The 14,136-nt window shown below is 44.9% G+C and overlaps 1 protein-coding gene across 1 annotated transcript in view; it reads left to right on the top strand.

Moving 5' to 3' along the window:
• LOC144762998 (antileukoproteinase-like) overlaps window positions 1-14,136 on the top strand; it is a gene marked incomplete at its 5' end in the record, with an annotated part of 160,331 nt that overhangs the window by 118,552 nt on the left and 27,643 nt on the right. The gene's annotated exons all lie outside the window — the stretch shown is intronic.

Raw genomic sequence — 14,136 nt, forward strand, 5'->3', positions numbered from 1 at the left:
ATCAGCAGGTCCTAATTTGGTTTCAAAATTAAAACCACTGTTGCTTCGGCCCAGGACAGTGAAGGGTTTTCACCTTCCATCAGTATAGTGTTAAATAGCTTTTTAAAGACGGGTACAATGCTATCCAAAAGACACAGATACATTTCTATTGGAAGGTCATCCGGGCCGGCCGCATTCCCTCTGGCCATCTTCCTCAGCTGTACTCTCTAAACTCAGAAGCCAAAGTCTCACTCTGATCTTCACTAAGGTGTGGAAGTTCGACATTCTTAAAAAACTCCTCGATGAACTCCCTCCCCGGAGAAATATCTTCTTTATACAAATTACTCATATATCTACATATTTCTAAGCCTATCTTAACATTTGTATCTGCTATGTCTCCTGTTCTACTCTCCCTCAGGCAGGTTATTTAGTTGCGAGCTTTGTCAACTTTGGCTTTCCAAGCCAGAAGGGTGCCACTCTTCTCACCATACGATTAATGTTGTAATTTACTTCCATCTATCAGCTAAGATATTATCGAGAACACCATGGTATTCTTCTTGGAGCTGTTCTAACTGTTTGGTTAACAAGGCCACCTTACTGACACATTCTAACGATGCCTTTTGCACCTCCATCTGTTTGCTTTCGATATTTTTTAAAGGTGCTTCCTCCCGCTGCCTCATACTGCGTCTTTTACCTACCATTATAAAGGAGCCAACCGCTCTCAAGAAAGCCTTAAAGGAGTGCCACATTATCTGATTTTTTGCTGATCTAATATTAGCTTTAAAGAAGACCGTGACCTCATCTTGCAGCTTAGCTATCACTACCTCATCTAATAAGATTGTCCTATCCAGTGTCCATATTGTTATACTCTTCTTTTCCTGGAGCCTCGAAGAGAAGTACACTGCAGAGTGGTCAGAGAGAATAACGGGCAGATGGTTAATCTTTTCCACTCCCGTCAATAACTCCTGATCTATTAAAAAATAATCAATACGGGAGTGGTGCCCATACTTCTTATTACCCATCTTATTTCTCCAGACATCTACGAACTTTAATTCCTGAATCAACGTTTTAAGAACTACCGTTACATTAGGGGAGCTTACATACTTTGCTTTAGAGGTTCTGTCCAAGTCCGTCCTTTGAACTATATTAAAATACCCTCCAATCACTACCGGGGCATGAGTTAACAAAAGAGCAGACTCTAGTTTAAATAGTGCGTTTGGCTTATCCTCATTCGAGCCATAATAGCTGACACAAACTAATTTGTGGCTTGAATCCTTAACTTAGCTAATATCATCTCCCTGATACATCCGTCTGGTGGCTTTCTAATTTGATATCGCAATTAGATCTTGTAATAACAGCTACTCCCCTTGTGCTACCTCATTGAACTGAATAGACAATATCCTGGACCCCTGACCATTTTTTAAATGCGTTTATACATTCAATTTTTTCTAGGTGGGTTTCTTGAAGCAGGATGACGTTAGCCTCGGTTTTCCTAAGGAATTCCATAGTTCGAGCCAGCTTCCTCATAGACCTCACCCCATTTACATTCCAGGAGATGAAGTGAACTAAGCTCTTACTCATTTATCAAATAGTCAGGACCACTTCATCCCACTCCCATCAAATTGAGGTTGCTTTGGATCTCCCTGTTTGGAGCGACTAAGGATTCAAACAGGTTTTATCTGAGTAAAGCAACTATACGATAGATTGAGGATATTATTTTTTTTCTTTTTCTCCCACATGCTCCCAACACCCCAACTTCCCAGTCCCCTTCCCCCTGGGAAACCCCCTCCCTATCTTCTTGGGCGTGAGCGCCTTCAAGAAACCCCCATACTAGTGAGGTAAATCCAAAACCAAAAACTAACTAAATCATTGCCAAGTCCCAAAGAAATGTAAGTACGGGCAACATCTAAAGACTACCCAGGTGGAATCAAACTTACAAATTCATATCTAAATACCCACCCGAACCTATTCCTTTAAATTCAGTCAGTGCCGAATGACAAAAATGTAAATCCGAGCGACGTATAAAGTGTACCCTGGTGAATCTTAACTTCAGATTCATATCTATGCGACCACCTAATCCCAAACCTCTAAATTAAATCTATATAAATACTATATACATTCCATGTGCTAGCTGTAGACATCATATACCGCAATCTCTATTCCGTGCCTTCCATCTGCACCAGCAAGGAGTCTACCTCATCAGGTTCTTGGATATTGTACATTTTATTTTGACACAAAGGGGGTCATTAGGATGGCGGATTTCCCGCATACTCCGGGCCGGCGGAAGCCACTGCCGGCCCGGAGTATGCGGGAAATCCGCCGAGGAGGCCTGAAAGACCCACCGCCAAATCAGGATGGCTGGTGGGTCTCCCAATCCGTCCGCCGCTTTTCCGCCGCGGTCGGAAGGCGACCACGGCGGAAAAGCAATAACATGGCTGGCGGTGTCTATCAGACACCGCCAGCCATATTAGGATGCAGGGTGAGTCATGCTTTTCCGCGGCGGCTTTTCCGCCGTGGAAAAGCATACGGACAGTCACTTTGGGGGCCCGTTGCGGGCCCCCTGGGTGAAGGTTGCGTGGGGGGTGCACATGGGGGGTACCTATGGTACCCCCCTGCCCTTGCGTGCACGAAGCGGCAGGCACCGCGCGGTGCCTGCCGCTTTGTGCATGCAAATGCACGCCTTTCGTTTTTTGCATTGCGGCGGATGCTGCTTCAAGCAGCATCCTCCGCAATGTAAAACATACAGGATGTGACCGCCAGGGTGGCGGTCACATCCTAATTGCTATGGAGGGACCGCCGCTGCCCATGCGGACGGTCCCTCCAACTCAGGGGTGGCGGACGGACGCAAGTCCGTCCGCCATCCTAATCGGCCCCATAATCTGTAGCATGGCAGGGAACTTCATATGCACCTGGGCCCCTCTAGAACACAATTCATTAATTTTTGTACCTAATAGCCACTGCATCTGAGCCATTCTCTTGCCCATATCAGAACGTATTTGGTGGGTAAAATCCCCATATTTCCGCGACCGTTCCTTCAATGCTTGGCCCAGAACAAGTTCTTTATATTGAAAAGGTGACAAAGTATATTAATATCTTCCTGGGGGCTTTTCTCCCTTGATGCAACCTATAAGGGTCTCTATGTACCCTTTGGAGCTCTCTTTCCCAGTCGATATCAGTTCTGTCCCTAAAAATTTCTCCCAGTAGCTTACACACAAAGGCTTTGATGTCTGGTCCTTCTACATTCTCAGCAATACCCAAAAGATGGATGTTATTGCGCCTGGCCTGAAGCTCAAGCCTTTCCATATCCTCCTGTAGTTCCTTAATTCCTTGTTTAAGCCTCTCTATTTCTCTAGAGTTTGCAGTAGTAACCTCACCCAGGGCCTTCACCTCCTCCTCCAAAGCCCTTGTATGCAATGCGAGTCCATCTATCTTCTGTTTGAGTGTCTCACATTTCTCTTGGATGAACTTCTGATTACTTTCCGAAGTTTCAAACTTAACCAAGATTTCTTGTCTCAAGCTTTGTTTTAAGTCGATCACTTGGGTCCCTGTAGGGGCTCCCTCCTGTGGGGTGCCTACTCCCCAAAGTTCGCTGCCTCCAACGAGGATAATCCCTTGCCTAAATTGCTTACGGGGGAATCCCGTTTTGAGCCGTAGAGAGTAGAGCTTCTGGGGCACCAAATGGGCTTCCATCTTCTGCTAATGCAGAGAACCGATTTCTCTAACCTCAATGGGTTTGTTGTATAGCATTTTAGGACCCTAGTGTAATTTTCCCGATTCATGCCCTTATATAGGTATAAATCACCCTATCCTTATATAGGCATAGAAATCATAACCACATTTAGACATAGCTCATGTAGTCCAAATACGAAAGGCTACTTCCACTCGTTTCGAAAATCCACAACAAGTTCTTGGAAAACTCGCCCTCAGCAGTCAGGGACTTCCCCTTGCTTAAATATTGATTTGTCCAAGAACTCATGGAGTTTTCAAAGAACTGAGACTCTTTGATGACGGTATTATGTCCAACCTTACATCAAACTCGGCACCTTCAAGTTATAAATATGCCCACACTACCCCTAGCAAACACACAGTGGTTTGGAGCAGTTCGACTATCTACTTGCCCGACGCATCTTGCTGCATCAAGTGCCGAAGGAAGCCGACCCTCCAGCAGACGCACTGAGCGAGACGCTGTCTTTCCTCTTGACGAGAAACCCAGCTACAGTATTTCCAAGCTCCCCTTGCGGGGTGTTGGGAAATCGAGTCCTGAGAGAGAGATACCAGACCTCCTTCATTCTAAACCAAGGTACGGAGCTGATTAGACCCTAAGAGAAATCTTGGATAGATTTTTGGCAAAGAATACTAAAACCTATGCTACACTTCACTTAATTCTTCCCTCGTACTAGACCTAAGTTAGGTACATCGGGGTAGGCGTATTTTAGAAGCACCAGTTGAGTACTTTTAGTCATTATTATTTATGTATATATTTTATGGCTTAGAAACCATACCATGCTTTTACAGTATTATTTCATAATACTCTTCTTGCTGTATGCATTATACTTTACAGCCAGTCTTATGATTGTAGCAGTTCAATTCTTCTGCATGAGAAAGAAGACTGTTCAATAAATACCTTTTATTGAAAACGCCTGTCTCTCTGTTTCTCTGCAACTATGGTGAAACGAAGCATGCACGATTGACTGAGTGAAATCTATCTATTGTTTCCGCGACTCAAGAGAGACATTTCTTATTCTTGGGAAACAAAGTTGTCATATTTATGCGGTTGTCAGAAACTAATCCCTTCTTGTTCATTCGAGAAAATTTCTAGTGACCTCTGAGCTAGCTGGCACTCACAATTAAGTCTAATATATTCGATAGAGACCTAGTTGACCACAGTCCTACGTCAATTCTATAGTATATATTATTCCAATGCGCAGAGCCTATTGGGAATATAGGAACTACACTACATAGCGCCCAATGTTTGGAAGGCACTAATTTATTGCTAGATACTAGAGTAACTCAGTTGTGCTTTTCACAGAGACCCCTTTTTCCGGTAAAATACTCCAATAGACGTCTGGAGTCGGTGAAAGGATAAAATATCTGCCGAAACTGAGTAGGACAAGAATCCTATTTATTAGTTTTTGGTTAGTTCAACGTTGAAGGATACAGTGTTCCAAAATATTGTGCACCTTATCTTTGTTTCCTTGAAACTTGCTCTGCAAAACTTTCATTAAACAATGTCGCTTAACGGCAACGAGACCGGTGGAGCTGCAGTAGCAGACCAACCAGGTTTAGACGTTACAGGGTTTAATGAATATGACCCGGACGCTATAATCATCCCAACAAACGTGAGGAAAACCATCACTATAAAGCTTATAACAAATGGCATATCATCGAGAGGTGGTAGAGTAATCTTTATTATAGAGGCACAAGAATATCGTCAGACAGAGGTATTCTATTCATGGATTCTGTTTCTACAGCAAATCCAGTAACACATGAGTTCCATGACTACAAAATAGAGGAACCTCCAGTGAAATACATTCCTTTCAAGGATATTGAAATACCATTAACATACCAAGAGCATCAGCTCTGGTTTAAAGGTGCCCTACAACATCAAAATCACATTACCAGGCGCGGTCCACTAGTTAGACCAGGGGCAACATGGCCGGTACTAGCCAGCTAATCACCACATCTTGACATTGAAAGAATGACAGGTCCAGAACTGTTAGCTCAGCTGAAACAGTTAATCAAAATACATAGACAATTGGTTCAATATGTCATGCAGACTTTAACCGTCCAACCTGCTATAAGGATACCATAGCACACCCCTCACCAGGGGAACACAAACAAAATTACACCACAGACTATATAATCAGTCATTGGTAAATTACCAGCAAAGGGGGAACTAATTCCATTCTGGTTAGCTCAAAACATTACTCAAATAGAGGCAGTATTTCCCTATAGTACACCTCATGAGAAACACAGGATTCTAACAATCTGTTTACTAATGGGGATCGCACCACACGTGGAGGACTGTGACACTTGGAATACAGTATTTGCTTCAATCTACACAAAAACACAAGGTGCTCTGTCTATGGCGGTAATACCAGATGTCCTGAAACAGATTCACAATTAATACGGACCAGAACCTGCCTTGAATCTAGGTAGGAAATTACTAAAAGATTACAAACAGGTCTCGGCTATATCATTAGCTAACATTAAAGGTGAAGCAGCATCCGTGGCAATCCGCCAAAAACTAAAAGAACTTGATATTACTGAGCAACCGTATGAACTTGCTAGAATTATTGAAATATCCTATGAAAAACGAGGTAGAGATAGTTTGGGTGGGAAACCAGTAAAACCCCAACTCACAGAATATCCTGAAAAGGTTTTTATTTAAAATAATCTCACTACGCCTAAAAAGAAGTGGGAAAACACTAAACAGACACTTCCTAAAGAAAAGCGTTCTCAGTCCAGAGGAAGGTCTCCTCAACAGGAGCCCTCTGAAAAGAGGTATACCTCAGAAATAGGGATAATTTGAGAAACCTGATAGATATCCAGATACTGATACACGTTCCTCTCGTACCTTTCAGACTTACTCACAGAAATCGGAAAGAAGATGAAGAGCAGAACACAAAGAAAAACGGGTGAAGTCCAAAGACGATCAGCACGTTCCAAAAAATAATTAAACCCCAATCCACCAAGAAGAATGTAGCAGGTCTAAAAATCAGACATGTTGAGGATCTTGAGGACACAAATCAAGAACGGGGAGTGGGCTCAGACAATGCTGGACAGCGCAGCAGAAGTTACCATAGCTCGCAAGATCCTGAAGGATCATCTGGAGGCAGTGGACTTAAATGAATGCATTCAGGTTGAATCTGCCGATACCAGAGTTAGTGTACCACATAAATTATATGAAGTAACGCTCCGGATGGAAGGCGACATAACTAGAAAAATAAAAGCACTCTTTGCTCTCTAAGGGTTATGACTTTCTTCTAGCTGAAAAAGACTGGCCACCTCAATTTGTCAGGGAGTGCCCCCATGGCGAAGACATCATTATGCCAGCCTTCTCAAATCATATTCCAATTCATAAAAAACACACTTATGCCAGAAAATGAGCAGTAGCCCAAGCTCCAGCATTATATAAAAATCATGTGGGATGGGATGAGGATTCTCCTCATCATAAAATCCAGTTGAAAACTCAACCAACAATGCAAAGGCAATATCCTGTTAAACAGGAAGCTAAAAAACAGGTCAGGGAGATCTTAGATCAACTTGAATACCAAGGGGTGATTGAAACATGCACCTCGTCCATGAACAATCCTTTGTTTCCTGTCTCTAAACCAGACAATACATATCGTCTAGTTTTGGACTACAGACATTTAAACTCTTGTTGCAAAACTTTTGCAGTACAAAATGCACACAGTGCAACACTGATGAATAACATTGAGTGCAAAAAATATAAAACAACATTAGATATTTCTAACGGTTTCTTCTGTCAAAACATTGCACCTGAAAGCAGGAACTTGACCACTTTCTCAATCATGGGAACACAGCGTCATTTTTGCTGTCTCCCCAAGGATTCAAGAATAGTCCAGGTTTATTTTCAGCCAGAGTAAGAGAGTTACTACAAACGTATGATGATGAGGCATTATCTTATGTCGATGACATCTATCTAACAGACGATAACTTGGATAGGCACTTGAACAGAGTGAACACCATAATACTTGGCTTCGCATCTGAAGGGTACAAATTCAATTTTAAGAAATAGCGGATTGCCCACCTCAACGTCCTATTTTTAGGATACGAACTTTCAAGTGAAGGCAAAAGCCTGGCAGCAAACTTTCTAGAGAAATGTGCGCTTCTCCAACCTCCAAAGACGCTGAAAAACTTACAGTCAATTCTAGGTTTCCTAAATTTCGGAAGAACTTACATTCTAAATTACACAGAAAGGGTTAAACCTCTCTACAAACTAATCAAACCAACTAATTGGACTCAAAAACACACAGAAATTTTGCGTTCAGTGCAAACAGACATGTTAGCAAAAACACAGTTACAAACATGCGACAACGTACGCAATCTTGTAATACGAATCATCCCAGGGAGATGCGGATTCACATACCTAACCTTTAATGAAGGTGAAAAGGTACCAATAGCTTATAAATCACACTTGTACACACAAGCTGAAATTAAATTCACTTCAACAGAAAAAATTCTGACAGCGGTTCAAACTGCAGTAGCAAAAGAGAGAGCCCTCGCACTGGGAAAACGCATAATGGTTGTTACACCTGTACCTGCCCTAGAGGCAGTGATGAAAGCAAGCATTCCAAATGCTAAAGCTTTACATATGAGATGGATACAATGGGTTAACTCTCTTGCTGCAACAGACGTTGAATACGTTTTTGACCCCTACTTGAAAACTCAAGAATTTTTACAATACGAACACGAATGCCCTCTGCCCACTGAGATTCTGCCTCTAGAATATTACAGATGTATAATTTATACAGACGGATCAGCACAGCCTGCTATTGGGGGCAAATAAGCCTATAGTGCTGCGTGTGCGATTGTTAAAAGTCGCTGGGGCGATGGTAAATTCAGACCGATGGTCACAAAAACTCAATCTCTAGGAGACTGTACAGCTCAGCGAGCTGAACTCCAAGCATTCAAAATGGCGCTTGAAAATACCGATCGCGAATTCCCCACACTCATGGTGTTCGATTCGTATTACTGCGTCCAGTCTTACAATGAGTACTTGCAGAACTGGGTTCAAAACGGTTTCAAAGATGCAAAAGCTGGCACACTTAAGCATAAGTTGCTTTGGGAACAAGTAGTTCTATTACAGAAAGAACTACAAAAGACTCATGTGATCCATACACTGAGCGATCAGTGTGATGGCGTTCATGTTGTCGGGAATTCATTGGCTGATGAAGCAACTGTGCAAACGGCTCCGTAGCTGCAATCAGTCGTTCAAAAACAAAAATAGACAGCAAAATAATGCAAGCTGTCTTTGCATTATTACGCGCTGGGAAGCAATCAGGTCGACTTTGGGCGCCATCTTGTGTTGGGAAGGCTGCCCGGTTTGCTCGGCGCCCCTCCCGCCCTCCCAGGGTATTTAAAAGGCGTTTTACTCGCACTGCAAAGTAATTGACAATGTTTTCCCTCTGAGGCAGAAGCCGGAGGTCTGCTCTGTGTACTTTGGAAATTTAAAAACGACTGATATTATACTCGTTTTGCATTTCGTTTTAACCTTTGTAAATATTTTAAATTGCTCCTGTTTTATATGCCCGCCCCCCCACCCAGGCGAGACTACTTCGCCGAGGCTAGGGTTCATTATTACGCGCTGGGAAGCAATCAGGTCGACTTTGGGCGCCATCTTGTGTTGGGAAGGCTGCCCGGTTTGCTCGGCGCCCCTCCCGCCCTCCCAGGGTATTTAAAAGGCGTTTTACTCGCACTGCAAAGTAATTGACAATGTTTTCCCTCTGAGGCGGAAGCCGGAGGTCTGCTCTGTGTACTTTGGAAATTTAAAAAGGACTGATATTATACTCGTTTTGCATTTCGTTTTAACCTTTGTAAATATTTTAAATTGCTCCTGTTTTATATGCCCGCCCCCCCACCCAGGCGAGACTACTTCGCCGAGGCTAGGGTTCATTATTACGCGCTGGGAAGCAATCAGGTCGACTTTGGGCGCCATCTTGTGTTGGGAAGGCTGCCCGGTTTGCTCGGCGCCCCTCCCACCCTCCTCCCGCCCGCCCCATTATGTATATTAATAACAGAGCCGCCCGACCGCGCAGCGGGCGGGCGCAGCGGGCGCGCCGGCGGCGCGCCGAAGGCAAGCCTGTCTGCGCCCGTCCGCGCCTGGCCCGGGCCTGGCCCAGGCCTAGGGCCAGCCCCCCTGGTCCATCCCACCCTATCCCCCGTATATGTTATACAGCAGCTCAGCTACGGTCCCTACGCCCCACGACCAGCCAGTTATGTTGCATATACCACCCCATGTCGCTGCCCATAAAGCCTGCAGCCCACTGCACCGGCTGTCATGTAATGTTACCGTCCATTCGGAAATCTTTTCAGACTGGCAAGCACCATTCCACGGAATCTTACATCATTGCGCTTACAAATGTCCGCTCGCTTGGCAAACACAGCCAGGACATCCATGACTTGATACAGGACCACAAAATAGATATCCTGTTCATGACGGAAACGTGGATGGGACAAGCATCTGACCCGGATCTTGTCATAGCCGTCCCAGCGGGGTTCACTACCTACAGATTGGACAGGCAAACCAAGAAAAAAGGCGGCGGCATTGCAATCATAGCCCGTGACACCTATATTGTAAGGCATATGTTAATTCCCCTGACCTCCTGCGAAGCACTAGAATTCGCAATAAAATTGACCCCCTCCTACACCTTTAAAGGGATCCTCCTTTACCGACCACCAGGACCCAGGGGTGATTTCCTGGGGGCTCACAGATCCTTGCTGGAAACATCCGCGCTGGAGAACTCCTTCACCATTTTAGGTGATTTTAATTTTCATTTTGATGTGCCCGATAATCCCGATACTGCCACGCTTTTAGCTGACATGTCTACTTTTGGTTTATCCCCTTTGGTTCATTCCCCTACGCACGAAGGAGGTCACACTTTGGACGGCATCTTTTCTAATGCCCCGGCCCTCAAACTCACAGCAATACTCCCATTAACTTGGTCGGATCACCATCTCATCCTGGCCTCACTTCCAGCAATCGACCCTCTGGTCGACAAATCCCACTCTAAACCCTGTCTCCCCTACTTGGCATGGGATGATCTAGATGTTTGCAGGCTGGAAACCTTGCTTAATGACACCCTCCCAACGCTATCTCCGAACGCTAATACTGCCACGTCCCAATTTTACAACTGGGTGAGCTCAGCAGCCAAAGATCTGGTCCCAGTTAAACAACGGTCACGCAATAGATCTACCCCCTCGGCCCCGTGGTACTCAGAGGCACTGCGTACCCAAAAGCAACAGTGCCGAAATAGAGAGAGACACTGGCGGAAGGACTACTCACCCGAAGCCAAACTCTTATATAAAGGGTCGGTAGCTATATACAAACAGCTTATCCTGGACGCTAAAAAAAAGTACTACTGCAATAAAATTGAAACCGCCCAAAATTCCAATAAATGCCTATATGAGACCACCAAACAACTAGCGGGTCTCTCTGTGGATCTCACACCTCCCCCGTCTCAAACCCTTTGCGACGCTTTATCGGAATTCTTCTTCAGCAAAGTTGATGATATCTACAGGGTTTTCGACAATAATGTCACTCTCCCCCACAGGCCATTCATTCAACCTGAAGGACCCATTCTCTCGCAGTTTTGCGAGGTCACGTGTCCGGAGGTGCTAAAAACAATCTCCACCATCAAATCGGGATCGGCTCTCGACCCATGTCCCTTGAAGGTCTTGAGACCTATCATGGATGCAGTCTTACCCTCCATAACCAACATCTGCAACTCCATGTTTAACACCGGCATCTACCCCGAGTCACTAAAGAAAACCCTAATAAAACCGCTGCTCAAAAAACCCACCCTTGATAGAGAAGAACTCAAAAGCTACCGCCCAATTGCCAGTCTCCCACTATTAGCTAAAATAGTGGAAAAAATTATGAATGCTCAACTTTCCTCCTTCATTGAGGATAACAAATGCCTAGATGAATCTCAGTTTGGCTTCCGTCGCTTCCACGGAACCGAGACGGCCTTGGTTAAAGCGGCGGACGACATCAGATCCATCCGGGATGCGGGAGGCACCGCCGTCCTGATTTTATTAGACCTGTCGGCTGCCTTTGACACGGTCGACCACACCACCTTGGTCGACCGTGTCGAGAGCATAGGCATTCAAGGTAACGCCAAAAATCTTTTGGCCTCTTTCTTGGCCAACAGGACCCAGGGCGTTACTGTGGGACCTTTTGAATCTTCCCCCCTGTCACTACCGTGTGGAGTGCCCCAAGGCTCATCCCTCAGTCCGACACTATTTAACATTTATGTGTCGGACCTTGCCAATGTCATCAGGGCACACGGGATGAGCCTCACTTCATACGCTGATGACACTCAATTGGTCCTAGCCGTAAAAAATGATGGGCTTCAGAAAGCCAACATGTTCAACCAGGGTATGTCGGCTATCGGGAACTGGATGTCACACAATAGCTTGAAGTTAAACTCCGATAAATCGGAGCGGGTACTTTTTGGTAATCTCTCTCCGGAGTGGTCTCCCATTTGGTGGCCATCATCCATGGGCCAGGCTCCAGTCCCGGTCGACAAAGTGAGGAACCTGGGAGTCATGTTCGACAACCGCTTGAACTTCCTTCCACACGCCAACCAGATATCCGCCTCAGCCTTTCATAAACTTAGGCTCATCAAAAAAATGTTGCCCTTCATACCTGAAAACATGGCGAAAACGCTGGTAAGCTCCCTGGTGCTCTCCACCCTAGATTATTGTAACACTTTGTTTCTAGGGGCCCAGGAGAGAGTGTTAACAAAAATGCAGTCTATACAGAACGCGGCCGCCAGGCTCTTAGGACGAATCCCTAAATTCCACCCGGTATCACCCCACATAAAACAACGTCACTGGCTTCCAGTGAGGAAGAGGATTAAGTTTAAAACCTTATGCCTGGTATATAAGGCTCTACATAACGCTGCTCCTTCGTTCTTCACTCAGAACCTTACCCTCTACTGCCCATCCAGAGCACTGCGTTCCTCCAGCTCCCTGGACTTGGTGATCCCCCGAACTAAATCTGTCAACTGGGGTGACAGAAGATTCCTTGTTGCTGCTCCAAAACTGTGGAACTCTCTGCCCCACTCGATCAAGTCCAGCACTTCCTTATGGTCTTTCAGAAAAAACCTCAAAACTTGGCTTTTTAATCAATGATCTTCTGGCCCCCTCGGTGGCCAAACATTGCAGTTACTCAGCGCCGAGATGCCCTTGGGCCTTCGTGTCGCGCTTTACAAATGTTAAAATAAATAAATAAAAATCAGTAAAAGATAGTGGTAAAACACTTCTGAAATGCTTCCCACTCAAGTACTCATATATAACTGATGCAAATAATGTTCTTTTTGCTTGAATCCCTGGAGTGGGGGATAGAGTAATTCCAAACATGGAACATAGATTAGGACACATCTTGGCAGCACATGAAGGACTCACCTCTGCACACGCAGGTGTTTCCGCCACAGTGTCATTATTAAAGAAGAGATATTGGTGGCCACGCATGAGAAAACAGACCGGAAACTACATTCTGGAATGTGAAATCTGCCAAAAAATGAAAGTTTGAACAGTGAAACATCCTGCGCACACGCCCCTTCTTATTTCAGTTAAACCACTAGCATGTGCTTACCTGGACCACTGTGGTCCCTTACAGAGGGATGCCAATTATAAATATATTATAGTCGCAGTGGGTTCATGCTCAAGATTCATTTGGATGTGGCCTCATTGCTCGGCTGATGGACAAACTGTTATAAAAGATTTGCGAGTCTTTATCGGCACATACGAAATCAGCACGCTACATTCTGACCAGGGTACTGCGTTTAGCTCTCGAGCTTACAAGGAGGCCGTGGCCAGCTTGGGCATTGCATTGCAGTACTCAAGTCCATTCCATTCTTCAGCGCCTTGAGACCCTACGGGTGAGTAGTGCGCTCTACAAATGACCTGATTGATTGATTGATTGATTCTGAGGGAAATGCAGTAGTGGAAAGAAAAAACCGAGACATAAAGCAATCTATAACAGCTAGGGTATTAGGCTTGGGTGACAGGTGGGTCCAACGTAGTCTTAACAATCAGCCAAGAAATTCTCTGGGTGGATTCATCCCATATGACAGCTTTTTGGTACTAGAATGATTGTCCAGGACCTTGATCGTCACACTTCCGTGGTGGAACAAACACACTTTGATATCAAAGACCGTTTAGCTGTTTTGCAGGACTTAAATGAAACACGAAGAAGTCTGAGCAACACAATACAGAAGCCAACGACCACTGAAGAAAAACCACCTGTCCCAGCAAGACCTGTCTGGATTCCAAAGATTGGGAATCTAGTCAGGGAAAAGGTTGCGGTTAAGAAGGAATTTGAGCCTTCTTACAGAAAACCAGTACCTGTATTAGCAATCCACGGAACAAGATCAGTGTTACTGCCGCCCCTTGCTGGAAGAAAGG

This window comes from Lissotriton helveticus, chromosome 6 (assembly GCF_964261635.1).
Source record: "Lissotriton helveticus chromosome 6, aLisHel1.1, whole genome shotgun sequence".
Classification (NCBI taxonomy): domain Eukaryota; kingdom Metazoa; phylum Chordata; class Amphibia; order Caudata; family Salamandridae; genus Lissotriton; species Lissotriton helveticus.